Below are 15,282 nucleotides of genomic sequence, written 5' to 3'. Positions count from 1 at the left end.
GATTCTCGTAGTAGCAGCCGGTGGGGAAATGGCTGTGTGCTTTCGTTGCCCGCCGAAGTCACTGTGATCCTGTTAGATATCGAAAGTACCACAACCCCGATTGCTTTCGTGAAGGACATTTTATTTCCTTACATCAAAGATAATGTTAAAGAGTATCTGCAGACACATTGGGAAGAAGAGGAGTGCCAGCAGGGGGTCAATCTTTTGAGGAAACAGGCTGAAGAGGACTCCCACCTGGACGGGGCTGTTCCGATCCCAGCAGCATCCGGGAATGCGGTGGGTGACCTGCAGCAGATGATCCAGGCTGTGGTAGTTAACGAGTGCTGGCAGATATCTCTGGACCGGAAGACCACGGTGCTGAAACACCTGCAGGGCCACATGTGGAGGGCAGCATTCAAATCTGGGAGCATGAAAGCAGAGTTCTTTGAAGATGTGGTTCCAGCAGTCAGGAAATGGAGAGAGGTGGGAATGAAGGTGTGTATCTATTCTTCAGGGACTGTAGAGGCACAGAAACTGTTATTTGGGCATTCTACAGAGGGAGATATTCTTGAGCTTGTGGACGGTCACTTTGGTACTGAGATTGGACACAAAGTGGAGAGTGAGAGTTATCGAAAGATTGCCAGCAGCATTGGGTGCTCAATCAACAACTTGTTTCTGACGGACCCGAGAGGCCAGTGCTGCTGAGGAAGCTGACATGCATGTAGCTGTGGTGGTGAGATCTGGCAATGTGGGGTTAACAGATGATGAGAAGACTTACTTCAGCCTCATCACATCCTTCAGTGAACTGTACCTGCCTTCCTCAACCTAGAGGAGGAGTTCTAAGGAAGAACAAACTGTCTTCACAGAGTTGTCCCTGTCGTCTAGTTTTATTCTAATGGTAAAAGTAATTTACTTAAAAAATACATATATACACATACCTAAAGTAAGTGTGTGTATGTTCAAATTACCATTCACAGGCACGTAAGTGGGAAAAAGAATCTCAGTTCAGTGAAAAGGAAACTTATTTAAAGATGATGCTTTGTATGTAGAAATTGTTTGAAACCACAACTCTAACCATTATTGAGGGTGAAATATAGGTGATAGAAGAAATTACTACTATACAGGTCAAATGTGTTATGTTTATCAAGTCACGTACCCAAATAGAAAGGTAGGTTTGAGAAGTTACTCAGAAGCCTGGTTATTTTAAAAACTAGAAGTATTTCAAAGACATTCCTAGTAATAATCTAGTCCCCTTTTAAATTGTGAGTTAGATTACAGCAACTGAATTTCAAACTATTAACCTCCCTATGTACAAATGACAAAGTTATTTGTTTCTGCTCCAAAAGAGAGCAAAGTTGGGAAAGGAGGCTAATTTGAGTCTTGATTCATCATGTATCTGTTACTTAAGAAACTTGCTAATCATTGTGGTACCCACAGCAAGCAGTTGCCTTACCAGTGAAAAAGATGCACTAACATTACGTTAGTAACATTTCTAAAACATTTCTAAAATAGAAATGTGCTTCCTAATGTTTAACAAAACAGTCCTAATCCTGCCAGTGATCACAGATTTCAGAGTTACCTTGCTAACTACTTCTTAGCACAGTTTGAGAAATATGTTAATTGCTGTTTACTATTAAAAAACAAAAGGTTTACTGAAATTTGTCCATAAGACCTAGAAGAGCCCTAATACCTAACATTTTCTTCTGAAATGGATGTGAGAAATGTAAATTTTATAACAGCATTATTTATCCTAGTTCAGCCTACTAGGATGTCATGTCAATTTCATGTGGTAATTAATAAAAACATTTTCTTCTTTTAAAAAAAAAAAAGTTTGGAAAAAGCTGAGTCATGTTTAATCAGCCCCTTGGAGAAATACAGAGTAACCTAATTAGGGACAGCTGTGGCATACAGGGTTCTCATCTGTTATGAAGGAATAAGGCAGCTTGGTTGTAACCAAGGGCCAAACTAAGATGCCAAGATGTGTTTCAGAGGGGGCATTAGCTCCTAGAGTAATATATAAACTAATTGCCCTGGAAAAAGATTTCTTCCAAGTGACTATAGAAGAGTTAATTATTACTCCGAAAAGTGCTAAACTAGAACTGGTATGTATTGATTTATCTATTTAACATTTCATAGTAAATTGCAATTATGTGGGTAAAATAGGCAAAGTCCTGAGGCAACTTGTAAGCACATGAGTGTTGCAACCAGGTAAAACTGAATCTTTGGGGCTATTTGGAATTACTGTGAAACTCACGGTTATGCATAAGGAACAGCAGCATTTTTGTTTACAAATATTTTGTTTCTTATAAATAAATATCATTGTCGGAGAGCGGAACAACAACTCTGACAATAACTGGTCTTAGTAGCAGAGAAAAGATGCAAAGAAAGCCTTGAATGGATTGGAAGGGTTGGTGTGGGAAGAAAATGGGGTTACCACATTTTGAAAGCTATAAGTACTAGCATGATAGAAACAGCACAGTTGTGAACTAATGGGCCTCTGAAGCTCTAGGTGACTTCAAAATTGTTTGCAAGTGGTCTTCTGATTCAGGAAAGATTTTTATAGGTAAATTTCAAATGAACAAGAGAACTGTTAAAGTTGGAATGTCGTTTTAAGGAAAAGGAAAAATACTGGCCTTGTATTTTCCATGCAACTCAAAATGCAGGAACTTACAATCTAGCAGCTGTTTAGCCAAATCTCCCTGAGTAGACCATTACAATTATGTCCTTCGTTATTATTTGTAATGAAGAGCCTTTGAGTCTTTTCCATCAAAGGCAACTTTGTAGGTACAAGGCTTGGGAAGTGAAAAATATGATGCAATTCCTCAAATTTCCCCTTTATCCTCTTTTTTTTTTTAATGGTACGCGGGCCTCTCACTGTCGTGGCCTCTCCCGTTGCGGAGCACAGGCTCCGGACGCTCAGCGGCCGTGGCACAGCGGCTGTGGCTCAGCGGCTGTGGCTCACGGGCCCAGCCGCTCTGCGGCATGTGGGATCTTCCCAGACCGGGGCACGAACCCGCATCCCCTGAATAGGCATACGCAGGTGGACTCTCAACCACTGCGCCACCAGGGAAGCCCTATCCTATCATTGATAGTAAATCTGACAACAGAATTACAGCCCACACCGCCAAAATTAGGCTGAAGGGCGTAGCAGCTTACAGTTCTCTGCTTGTAGAGAGCTAAATCAACTGGCTTGAATGGAAACATAAAATATGACTTCAGTTAAGCCTAGGATCATTGTCTACAACTCCACATTGTACACAGGACTTTTTTTCCTAAAGAAAAGTGTTCTTTAAACTGAAAACCCATTGTGCATGTTTTCCTATAAGATAGTTAGAAAGGCTTTAAACTGTGTTAAAGCCATTCCACCATGTGACCATTTCCATAGGGAGTTCTCAGTTAAGAACTAGATTTTTGAACCTTGAAAATACATGGTTACAAAGATATTTGTAGGCACTTCAGTGAAATGATGAAACCCTTCAAGCAAGTGAGGAAAAAAATCTGTACTAAGGGATAAGTTCGTTCTATGCCTGGGGAAGCCACTATTTTAAATTCTGTTTCGCTAAGTTTTTTAGAATGCTGATACCCAAATATATACTTGTTAGTTAATATTGCAGAGTCAATCTAGTGACATTAAAGGCAAAGCAAAGAAATGATAGGTCCATATTCTCTATTAGTCTGGCAAACATTTCAAAAGAGGTGGTGTAGTATATGAGATGACAGTCTGCCACACTGAAGTAGTATAGCTTATAGCATTGTTTTTGAGTCTTAAATAAGACAATAGTATGGTATGGCTGACAGGTATTGCTACCAAAAGCCTCTGTTAATGAAGGCTCTACCTTCTTCAAGGTCAAATGATGTTCCTTCCTTTACTAAACTGGAATTTCTATGGGTCTGTTTTACCTGTAGTGATTAACAAATGCTCTTTAGTGAACTGACACCTAGTTCATGAACTAAAAGAGCTTAGGCTGGTTAGAGAGACAGGCTTATATGCAGAAACGTAGACATGGGGAGTTATGGGATTATAGCCAGTTTAGCATAGATTATAGAATAGCAGGGATGTTGAGTAAGCTCTTGGTGAACTGCAATGATCCAGGAAGCTTCACAGATAGACAAATCTTAGGTTAGATGGGGAAAGATCTCTGTAAGCAAAGAGAAAAGTGAAGGGAATTACACATGGAAGTACAGAAGGGGCATAGGTGAGTGAAAATGTGTCAAAGAAACAATAATTTTACTTATCTTGCCAAAGGATTGTTGTATTAGTCTGTTGGGCTGCAGTAACAGGGAACCACAGACTGAGTATAGCTTAAACAACAGAAATTTGTTTTCTCACAGTGCTGGAGGCTGGAAATCCAAGATAAAGGTGCCAGCAGGATTAGTTTTTGGTGAGGCCTTTCTTTCTGGCTTGCAGGCAGCCACCTTCCTGCTGAGTCCTCACATGGCCTCTCCTCTGTTCCTGCACGCTCTGGTACTCTAGTGTTTCTTTCTCTTAAGAGCAGAACATTTCGGTTAGGGCCTCAACCTTGTGACCTCTTTTAAGCTAAATTACTTCCTTTAAAGGCCCTATTTCCAAATACAGTAACATTGGGAGTGAGGACTTCATCATACGAACTTGAGGGGGAAAAAATTCAGTCCATTACAACTGTAAAGGTGAACATAACACTTGAAAGGTAAGTTAGGCCAAGATTGGCAAGGAAATTGCTGAGGCAATATTCCCCATCCCACGTCTACTGACTAAATATCCGTAACCAATGATATGCACGTATGTGACTCTTACTACTGGATGATTCAGGGCAGATTAGCTGGCTTTCAACCCCTTCTCCTTTTCTCTCTACACTTCTCTTCAGAAATATATAGGAGAGTGATCTTGTAGAGAGAATCTTGATTCTGCTTGGAGTTACTTAAAAGAAACTCATTTTTTAATAGGGACAAAAGTACTAAAACAATATTTACAGTCATCTCTTCCCTGGCTTGGTAAGGAAGATGATGGATTCTTACAGTTTGGACCCAGGACCCTGATTGTGCTATAGTCTCTGGAGGAGGGATTAAGAGACACTCAGGAAGACCACAGTGGGTATTTTTTGGCTTTCCCCTACAGCTAGCTGCTCACTGCAATCTGAGTGGGCACATACCCTCCTAACAGGCAGGTATGTCCATGTGACTAACTTCTAGTTAATGGAATTTGAACGAAAGTACCAAATACCACTTTAGGCCTGGCCATAAAATTCTGTGATGTCCACTGATCTGAAGTCCATTAAAAAGGCAAAACTAATCTATGGCTTAGAAGTCAAGAGTGGGGTTGCCTTTGGGTCAGAGGGAAGAGGCAGTGATAAGGAGGAGACAAGAAGGATGTTTCTTGATGATTTTCTTTGACCTGAAAGGTGGTTATATGGGATTATTCATGTATGCTTTATAAACATATCTGTTTTTATATTAAATGTTAATGGAAAAAATTAAAAATATCCTTTCATAGCCTTTTTCCATGTTTTCCCTCTTTTGGAGGGCTGAAATAAAAAGGATATTCAGGACAAGCTAGAGAAGCACATGTTGAAGTTGGCAGAGTTTTTACCAGTCTGGGACTCTGAGAGCTGTCCCACCTATCTGTTCACCTACACACTAGAGTTGGTTTGAACCATTTTTCGCTTTTGTGTTTAAGTTACTAGCATTACCCTAATATGTTTTCCTATTTTCCATTCACCCCTTCTACTTTCAACAGTATTTTCATCTTCCCACGTGAATTTACCTATTCCTCATTTTTGGCCACATGGTTCCCTTGAATTGATCCTACCTCCATTTCCAATCAATGATCCTAGATAGATTAAGCTAATCAATATATCCTATCCCATTTTCCACTGTGAAGGGCTGAGCATAAAACCCTATGCAATGAGATACAATGAGAATTGCAGAAACTTGCTGGGGTTTCTGTGAACATAAGCTTCTTTGGCTCCCAGAGGAACTGTAAGAAGAGACTTTCTCCCTCTAGACCTAGTGATCTTATGATTTGGGGCTTCAGGCAACTGCAGCATCCTGCCATCAGGATCCTGTCATCTTGCCTAAGGCTAAAGATGACACAAAGAAGTTGAGCTCAAAAATAGATCGATCTGGCAATCTAGTTTGAGCTGTGCCTGAAACACAGAAGGGACTTTTTGATTTCATAGTCAAGAGGTCCTCCAAGTTAGGAAATACTTTGATGAATTTAACTAAATGTTGGTATTTATTCATTCATAAGTATATATTAATATATATATGTGTGTGTGTATGTATGTGTGTATATATATATATATATATATATATATATATATATATATATATATATATATATATATATATATACACATACACACTTGGTACTGCTAACATTCTTTGACCTCAGTTGCTACATCTATAAAATAGGGTTATGGGGGCTTCCCTGGTGGCGCAGTGGTTGAGAGTCCGCCTACCGATGCAGGGGATGCAGGTTCGTGCCCCGGTCCAGGAAGATCCCATATGCCACGGAGCGGCTGGGCCTGTGAACCACGGCCGCTGAGCCTGCGTGGCTGGAGCCTGTGCTCCACAACGGGAGAGGCCACAACAGTGAGAGGCCCACGTACAGCAAAAAAAAAAAATAAAATAGGGTTATGCAAAGGCTAAAGGCTGGGCCAAGACATCTTGTGATCCTTCTAAATCAGATGTTAGTGTTCTTGATTGGCTTTATATAACAGGATTTTCATTATTTGTCTAATTATTTTAATACACATTTATTACAGTCAGGCTGTGCTCCAGGTTTCCATTTCCACCTCCTTTTTTTTCATTTCTGCCTCTTAAGACCTAAGCATTTTATCTTAAATTCTATCCCCTCATCATCTCTTTCCTATAAAAAAAGTACACATTAATAACGTCACATTACTTTTCTGTTACATCAGTGTTTTTCAAGTGAGATTTTCCTGTCTCATTTATGCTATTGGAAAACATTTTATAAAACTGTGATTTAAAATGTATAGTTTTATCTTTCAAATGTTTCCTTCATTCATTCCTATACCAACCCAACTAAAATGAATGTTTAATTATTGTTGAGTGATTGGTAGTAGTTAATTTTTTGAAGATAATTATCTATCTCATATAATCAATAACTCTGTAGTCATGAAGCTTCAAGGTTCGTCCTGTTTGGATGAACCATAGAATTTGGAACAAATTTCCCTGAGTGATATTTTTTCATTCACCTAGATTAAAATGTCACAAAAACTTGCCTTCTCCACTTAAGAGAAGAGTTATTTTCTAAACTGTAATTTTAGTCTTACTGTCTAAAGTTCTCTGAATGAAGGCAAGACAACAGTGTGAAGCAATGAGGAGAAGTTAGGAGATAAAGATTATGGTCAGGCTTTGACACTAATTTGTGGAATCAGATAACTTATCCTACCTGGATCTCAGCTGTCTTGTAGAAAGCCAGACAATCCCCAGGAGCCTTACCAGGACTAACAATCCTATGGATAAAGGCTAGTGTGAATGTGGATTACAATTTGTCCTCCTAATCAACATGTATATACTTTCTGCATCTAAGAGGCATAGTCTGCACACCACCCAGCTTCAGTGAATAAACACAGGCAATTTCCTGATTTCACTGTATTACCTATTGTAGCATTTGACAAGAAGGCATGTGTTTCTCCGGATAAAATGCAACTACTGGGAACTAAGAAAGCTTAGTTAAGTCAAGATATCTAGGCTTATGCCCTAATTCTGCTGCTTACAAGGTTTGTGACTTTGGGCAGCATATGCTATATTGGCCATTGTTTCCAAGTCTGGGGGGGAAAAAAAAAACAAAGCCCAACAAAACCTCACCTCCTTATCTGAATATTATTGTTGTTCAGTAATAAAAATATAAAGATGAAAGTACTTTGCTCTCTGTGTACCTGTGCTTAAACCCATGGCAGAGGCTTTAGTCTTTGGTACTGGCATATAGAAGCAGAAAAGACGTCCTAGATCATGTGGTGTTTTCTCACCTTGGAGCAGGTGCTTTTCTGTTGTCTCTTCTTGTAATAACACTGAATCCAGCAAATGGCCAGTACTTCGCTTTCTTGAAGGCCAAGACTAGCTCTTTGTGTCAGAGATACTTGAATTCATTTTGGATATTTTTATGTATTCTACAATTCTCTTTATTTAAAACAAAATCTAATCTCCTTAATGCCTCTGCCTATAATCAGCTCTGTTCAAATCCCTTTAAAATCTGTTTAGCCTGTAAACTTAATTTCCTCCACTGGAGGATTTTTAATTTCTTTTGGCAGCCTGCTTTTTTCTTGGACCTTAAGGCGAGACTAAGGGCCATTATTTTCAAATGATATTTTTTTTTTCTTTAACATCTTTATTGGAGTATAATTGCTTTACAATGGTATGTTAGTTTCAGCTTCACAACAAAATGAATCAGTTATATATACACATATATTCCCGTATCTCTTCCCGCTTGCGTCTCCCTCCCTCCCACCCTCCCTATCCCACCCCTCCAGGCGGTCACAAAGCACCGAGCTGATCTCCCTGTGCTATGCGGCTGCTTCCCACTAGCTAACTGCCTTACGTTTGGTAGTGTATATATGATATTTTTGAACTATACAAATACATAAGTACTCCTGTTGCTTCTGTGCACAAAAGAAAGTATTCTGTTAAATGATTGGAATTGCTCTTTTTATGCTAATTTGAGCACAGAATTTTTGGATTGAATTTATCAGCCTCTGAACACCCACCACGGGCTATAACAGGCTGCTCCTGTAAATGAGATGTCGCATCCCAATAAGTAAATACATTTCAAAATGAAAAGGAAATCTATTTCAAGTATTTTTCTTACTTTACTCAAATGTTCTGTAGTCGGTAACTAAATTCACTAATGTCTTAGGATGAAAAGTACTGTATAAAATTTTATTAAAAATCTTGTTTACTACAGAAATAGGATGAACACTGCAAATGTGAGAGATGTAATTGGTGTACAATTAGCCTAAACGTGGTAAGGTAAAACAAGAGGTTAAGCTAATAGGCATGTAGAGTGAAAAAAAAAATCTGCTTAAACTATAATTGTAGCATTAAATTGTTTATATCATATTGGTTGATGTTTAAAAGATATAAAGCCACTTTTAAAAGCAAGATACTTGCTCATTTACCCAGCAACAGCCTGGGCAACTTAATTGAAACAGCTGATGCAGTAACAGCAGACCTCAGTGTAAATGTCAACAAGAGAAAAGAGGTTTGTTTGTTGGTATGCTCCTTTGTTTTTTTGAGAGAGAAATTTGAACTTCAAGAAAGGAAATTATCTCAAAGGAAAAACCAGGAGAAATGATATTTCTCCACAGACTATCAGGGGGCTAGACTGACAACTCTGATAAACAAGAAAGAAGGTTAATTTGAGATGTTTTGGCTCTTAATATAATAAACAGTGAAATTATGTGACAATATCATTGAGATATTAGAACATTAATTTTTAAATGCCCATGCTAAAATAATGAAGATCAAAAGCAGGATTGCAACCAAGTGTAACTGTACATCAAGTATTTGGATACCTTTTACATGCCAGTGCCTGTATTAAATTCTGTGGGTACAATTGGAAAGAAAGATACTCAGACTTCAAGAATATTCTATGAGGAAAGAGGAAATCACACTAATATCAGATTTCTTATTAAAATCACTGGATACTCACAAGTTATGTCTTCTAAGTTCCAAGAAAAAAATTATTTTACCCGTCCAAAGATGGCCCACAAATGAGCTCTACCTCCTAGTACTTAAATTTGGGCTGGCAGAGTGATGCTGTGTAACATTTGAGGCTACAGCAGAAGTCCTGCAAATTCTGCCTTAGTTTCTTGAAACACTCGTTCTGGGTGAAGCCAGCAACCACATAATAAGTGCGACTACAGGATGTTCATGATGTAAGGCAGTGGTCCCCAACCTTTTTGGCATCAGGGACCGGTTTCATAGAAGATTTTTCCACAGACTGGGGCAGGGGGTATGGTCAGGATGATTCAAGCACATTACATTTATTGTTCACTTTATTTCTATTATTATTATATTGTAATATATAATGAAATAATTATACAACTCACCATAATGCAGAATCAGTGGGAGCCCTGAGCTTGTTTTCAGTTGCCACTCACTGATAGGGTTTTGATATGAGTCTGCAAGCAATTGATTTATTATGGTCTCTGTGCAGTCAAACTTCTCTGCTAATGATAATCTGTATTTGCAGCCGCTCCCCAGTGCTAGCATCACTGCCTCAGCTCCACCTCAGATCATACGGCATTAGATTCTCATAAGGGGTGTGCAACGTAGCTCCCTCACATGTGCGGTTCACAGTAGGGTTCGCGCTTCTATGAGAATCTAATGCCGCCACTATCTGACAGGAGGCAGAGCTCAGGTAATGTGAGCAATGGGGAGCGGCTGTAAATACAGATGAAGCCTCGCTTGCTCACCTGCCACTCACCTCCTGCTGTGCGGCCTGTTTCCTAACAGGCCATGGACCAGTACCGGTCTGTGGCCCGGGGACTAGGGACTTTTTATGTAATGAAACCCAAGTTAGCCATGTGGAGAGGACACAAGAAAAGAGAGCATTGATGAAATTTCCAGGCAATTACAACTATTCTAGCCCAGCCTCTAGACATGAAAATTAAGTGGGCTCCTAGGATATTCCAACCCCAGTACATTCTAACCCCAGCCACCAACTGGAGAAGAACCAAGGCCCCAGATATATGGCTCTAGTCAAGCTATTTCAGAAATCTCCAGCCACTTGATTCTTCCTAGCTGAGGTGGCAAGCATTCTTTTTTTTTATGATTAATATCTGAGAATATCAGTAATAAAAATGTTTCATTATTGAGGATATTTGCTGTGAAAGTTTTTGGTGACATCTTCACCAAAAATTAACAATATATACTTAATTAACAATAAATACTTATGTTCCTAGTTTATTAAGGACGTGGAAGTATGTTGAATTCATGGAATACCCTTTCTTCATCCATCACAATTCACAATATTAGTTGTAAAATTATCTGTGGGAAATGGGAAATAGAAAAAATTCTGGTTAACTTCTTTAGCTATTTTGAATTTACTTGAAGTTCTAATATAATACTCTATATGAAAACAGGCTATCTGTCTTAAAAAAACAACTTATATCAAACAAGAGTTAGAGAAACAATAAAGAGGAGGGTGTTAGAGCTGGAGGAATATTCTGAGAATATTTTGCCTATAGAGAAGAGTAATGATTTAATGAACTCTTCATATTTTAAAAGTAAATTTTAATCCTCAGATATTTGAAGGCATATCTTCTTCAGAGAGGTCAGGTTTATACTGTAGGGGATGTTTATTTAGCACTTTGAGGTAGTTACATTAAACTTATAGGTTTCTTGTAACTTTGCTGAATACTTGAAAGACAGACTCATATTTGAAGCCAGTGACTCCCTCCCTCCCTCCCTCTCTTCCTTCCTTTCGTTCTTACTATTTGGCAACTCACTACTGTACTACCCTATACAGTTACCAGTATGAGATTTGAGTTAGATAGTAATTCCATTTTGATTTCTCTTTTGCAGAAAGATAAGAAATGAATAAAATTTCATGCAATATTTATTAGAAAATAGTAAACCTTTATTTTTTGTTGAGATGTAATTGATACATAACACTATGTTTAAGGTGTACAATATATTGACTTAATACATTTATATATTGCAATAGGATTATCTCCATAGCACTAGCTAACACCTCTATCATGTCACATAGTTATAATTTTTTTGTGGTGAGAACAATTAAGATCTACTTTATCAACAGCTTTGATATTTACAATATAGTATTGTTAACCAAAATCACTATGCTATACATTAGCACTCCAAAAATTTTTATTTACTAGTTACAAGTTTGTATTCTTGAATAACATCTCCCCAATTCCCCCACCCTCAGCTGCTGATAACCACCATTCTATTCTGTTCTATGAAATCAGCTTTTATAGATTCCCCATACAAGTGATATCATACAGTGTTTGCTTTTCTCTATCTGACTTGTGTCTGAGTTAGCATAATGCACTCAAAGTCCACCCATATTGTTGCAAATAGAAGGGTTTCCTTCTTTAACATGGCTGAATAATACCCCAGTGTGTGTGTATGTGTGTGTGTATGTGTATGTATGTGTGTGTGTGTGTATAAAAGGTATAACCATCTTTATCCACTCATCCTTTGACAAACACTAGGTTGTTTCCATATTTTGTCTATTGTAAATAATGCTGCAGTAAACATAGGAGTGCAGATACGTTTTCAGTGTTCTGTTTTCTTTGGATGTGTATCCAGAAGTGGAAATGCTGGATCATGTGGTAGTTTCTATTTTTAGTTTTCTGAGGAATCTCCAAACTGTTTTCCACAGTGGCTGCACCAATTTTCATTGCTACTAACAGTGTACCAGTGTTCCCTTCTCTCCACCTCCTTGCCAACACTTGTTATCTCTTGTCTTCTTGAGGATAAGATATTCTAACAGTTGTAGAGTGATATCTCATTGTGGTTTTAATTTGCATTTCCCTGGTGATTAGTGTTGTTGAGCATCTTTTTCTGTACCTATTGTTCATTTGGATGTCTTCTTGAGAAAAATGTCTGTTTAGTTCCTATGACCATTTTATTTACTTATTTATTTATTTTTCAATTTTCTGGAAGTGTTTATTTATTAATACATCTCTTTCAATAACTTCAAATATTACTTTTTTAAGAATCTGAAAAAGAATATATATTTTTTAATACCTTTATTGGAGTATAATTGCTTTACAATGGTGTGTTAGTTTCTGCTTCACAACAAAGTGAATCAGCTATAAATATACATACATCCACATATCTCTCCCCTCTTGCATATTCTTCCCTCCCACCCTCCCCATCCCACCCCTCTATGTGGTCACACACCACCGAGCTGATCTCCCTGTGCTATGCGGCTGCTTCCCACTAGCTGTCTATTTTACATTTGGTAGTGTATATATGTCCATGCCACTCTCTCACTTTGTCCCAGGTTACCCTTCCCCTTCCCCATATCCTCAAGTCCATGCTCTAGTAGGTCTCTGTCTTTATTCCTGTCTTGCCCCTAGGTTCTTCATGACCATTTTTTTGTTTGTTTTTTAGATTCCATATATATGTGTTAGCATATGGTATTTGTTTTTCTCGTTCTGACTTACTTCACTCTGTATGACAGACTCTAAGTCCATCCACCTCACTACAAATAACACAATTTCGTTTCTTTTTATGGGTGAGTAATATTCCATTGTATATATGTGCCACAACTTCTTTATCCATTCATATGTCAATGGACATCTAGGTTGGTTCCACGTCCTGGCTATTGTAAATAGTGCTGCAGTGAACATTGTGATACATGTCTCTCTTTGAATTATGTGTTTCTCAGGGAATATGCCCAGTAGTGGGATAGCCAGGTGGTATGATAGTTCTATTTTTAGTTGTCTAAGGAACGTCCATACTGTTCTCCATAGTGGTTGTATCAATTTACATTCCCACCAACAGTGCAAGACGGTTCCCTTTTCTCCCCACCCACTCCAGCATTTATTGTTTGTAGATTCTTTGATGATGGGCCATTCTGACTGGTGTGAGATTATATCTCATTGTAGTTTTGATTTGCATTTCTCTAATGATTAATGATGTTGAGCATTTTTTCATGTGTTTCTTGGCAATCTGTATGTCTTCTTTCGAGAAATTTCTATTTAGATCTTATCCCCAATTTTGGATTGGGCTGTTTGTTTCTTTGATATTGAGCTACATAAGCTGCTAGTAAATTTTGGAGATGAATCCTTTGTCAGTTGCTTCTTTTGTAAATATTTTCTCCCATTCTAAGGGTTGTCTTTTCCTCCTGTTTATGGTTTCCTTTGCTTGCAAAAGCTTTGAAGTTTCATTAGGTCCCATTTGTTTATTTTTGTTTTTATTTCTATTTCTCTAGGAGGTGGGTCAAAAAGGATCTTGCTGTGATATATGTCATAGAATGTTCTGCCTAGGTTTTCGTCTAAGAGTTTGATAGTGTCTGGCCTTACATTTAGGTCTTTAATCCATTTTGAGTTTATTTTTGTGTATGGTGTTAGGGAGTGTTCTAATATCATTCTTTTACATGTAGCAGTCCAGTATTCCCAGCACCACTTATTGAAGAGGCTGTCTTTCCTCCATGGTATATTCTTGCCTCCTTTATCAAAGATTAGGTGACCATATGTGAGTGGGTTTATCTCTGGGCTTTCTATCCTGTTCCATTGATCTTTCTGTTTTTGTGCCAGTACCATACTGTCTTGATCACTATAGCTTTGTAGTATAGTCTGAAGTCTGGGAGCCTGATTCCTCCAGCTCCGTTTTTCTTTCTCAAGATTGCTTTAGCTATTCTGGGTCTTTTGTGTTTCCATACAGGTTGTGAAATTTTTTGTTCTAGTTCTGTGAAAAATGCCATTGGTAGTTTGATAGGGATTGCATTGAATCTGTAGATTGCTTTGGGTAGTAGAGTCATTTTCACAATGTTGATTCTTCCAATCCAAGAACATGGTATATCTCTCCATCTATTTATATCATCTTTAATTTCTTTCATCAGTGTCTTATAATTTTCTGCATACAGGTCTTTTGTCTCCTTAGGTAGGTTTTACTAGATATTTAATTCTTTTTGTTGCAGTGGTACATGGGAGTGTTTCCTTAATTTCACTTTCATATTTTTCATCATTAGTGTATAGGAATGCAAGAAATTTCTTTGCACTGAGTTTGTATGCTGCTACTTTACCAAATTCATTGATTAGTTCTAGTAGTTTTCTGGTAGCATCTTTGGGATTCTGTATGTATAGTATCATGTCATCTGCAAACAGTGACATTAATTTTTCTTTTCTGATTCTGATTACATTTATTTCTTTTTCTTTTCTGATTGCTGTGGCTAAAACTTCCAAAACTATGTTGAATAATAGTGGTGAGAGTGGGCAACCTTGTCTTCTTCCTGATCATAGTGGAAATGGTTTTAGTTTTTACCACTGAGGATGACGTTGGCCGTGGGTTTGTCATATATGACATTTATTATGTTGATGTAACTTCCCTCCATGCCTACTTTCTGGAAGGTTTTTTAATCATAAATGGGTATTGAATTTTGTTGAAAGCTTTCTCTGCATCTATTGAGATGATCATATGTTTTTTCTCCTTCAATTTGTTAATATGGTGTATCACATTGATTTTGCATATATTGAAGAATCCTTGTATTCCTGGGATAAACCTCAATTGATCATGGTGTATGATCCTTTTAATGTGCTGCTGGATTCTGTTTGCTGGTATTTTGTTGAGGATTTTTGCATCTATGTTCATCAGTGATATTGGCCT

The 15,282-nt window shown here is 37.9% G+C and overlaps 1 pseudogene across 1 annotated transcript; it reads left to right on the top strand.

Moving 5' to 3' along the window:
* Window positions 1-294: 294 nt before the first annotated feature.
* Window positions 295-808, top strand: LOC309820579 (enolase-phosphatase E1-like; annotated as a pseudogene). The gene has a single exon. The product of its transcript is annotated as an enolase-phosphatase E1-like (transcript).
* The last annotated feature ends 14,474 nt before the right edge of the window (window positions 809-15,282 follow it).

This window comes from Grampus griseus (assembly GCF_964374135.1).
Source record: "Grampus griseus genome assembly, chromosome: 3".
Classification (NCBI taxonomy): Eukaryota; Metazoa; Chordata; class Mammalia; order Artiodactyla; family Delphinidae; genus Grampus; species Grampus griseus.
The sequence above is the reverse complement of the archived record's forward strand: the minus strand, read 5'-3'. Positions and strand labels throughout refer to the sequence as shown.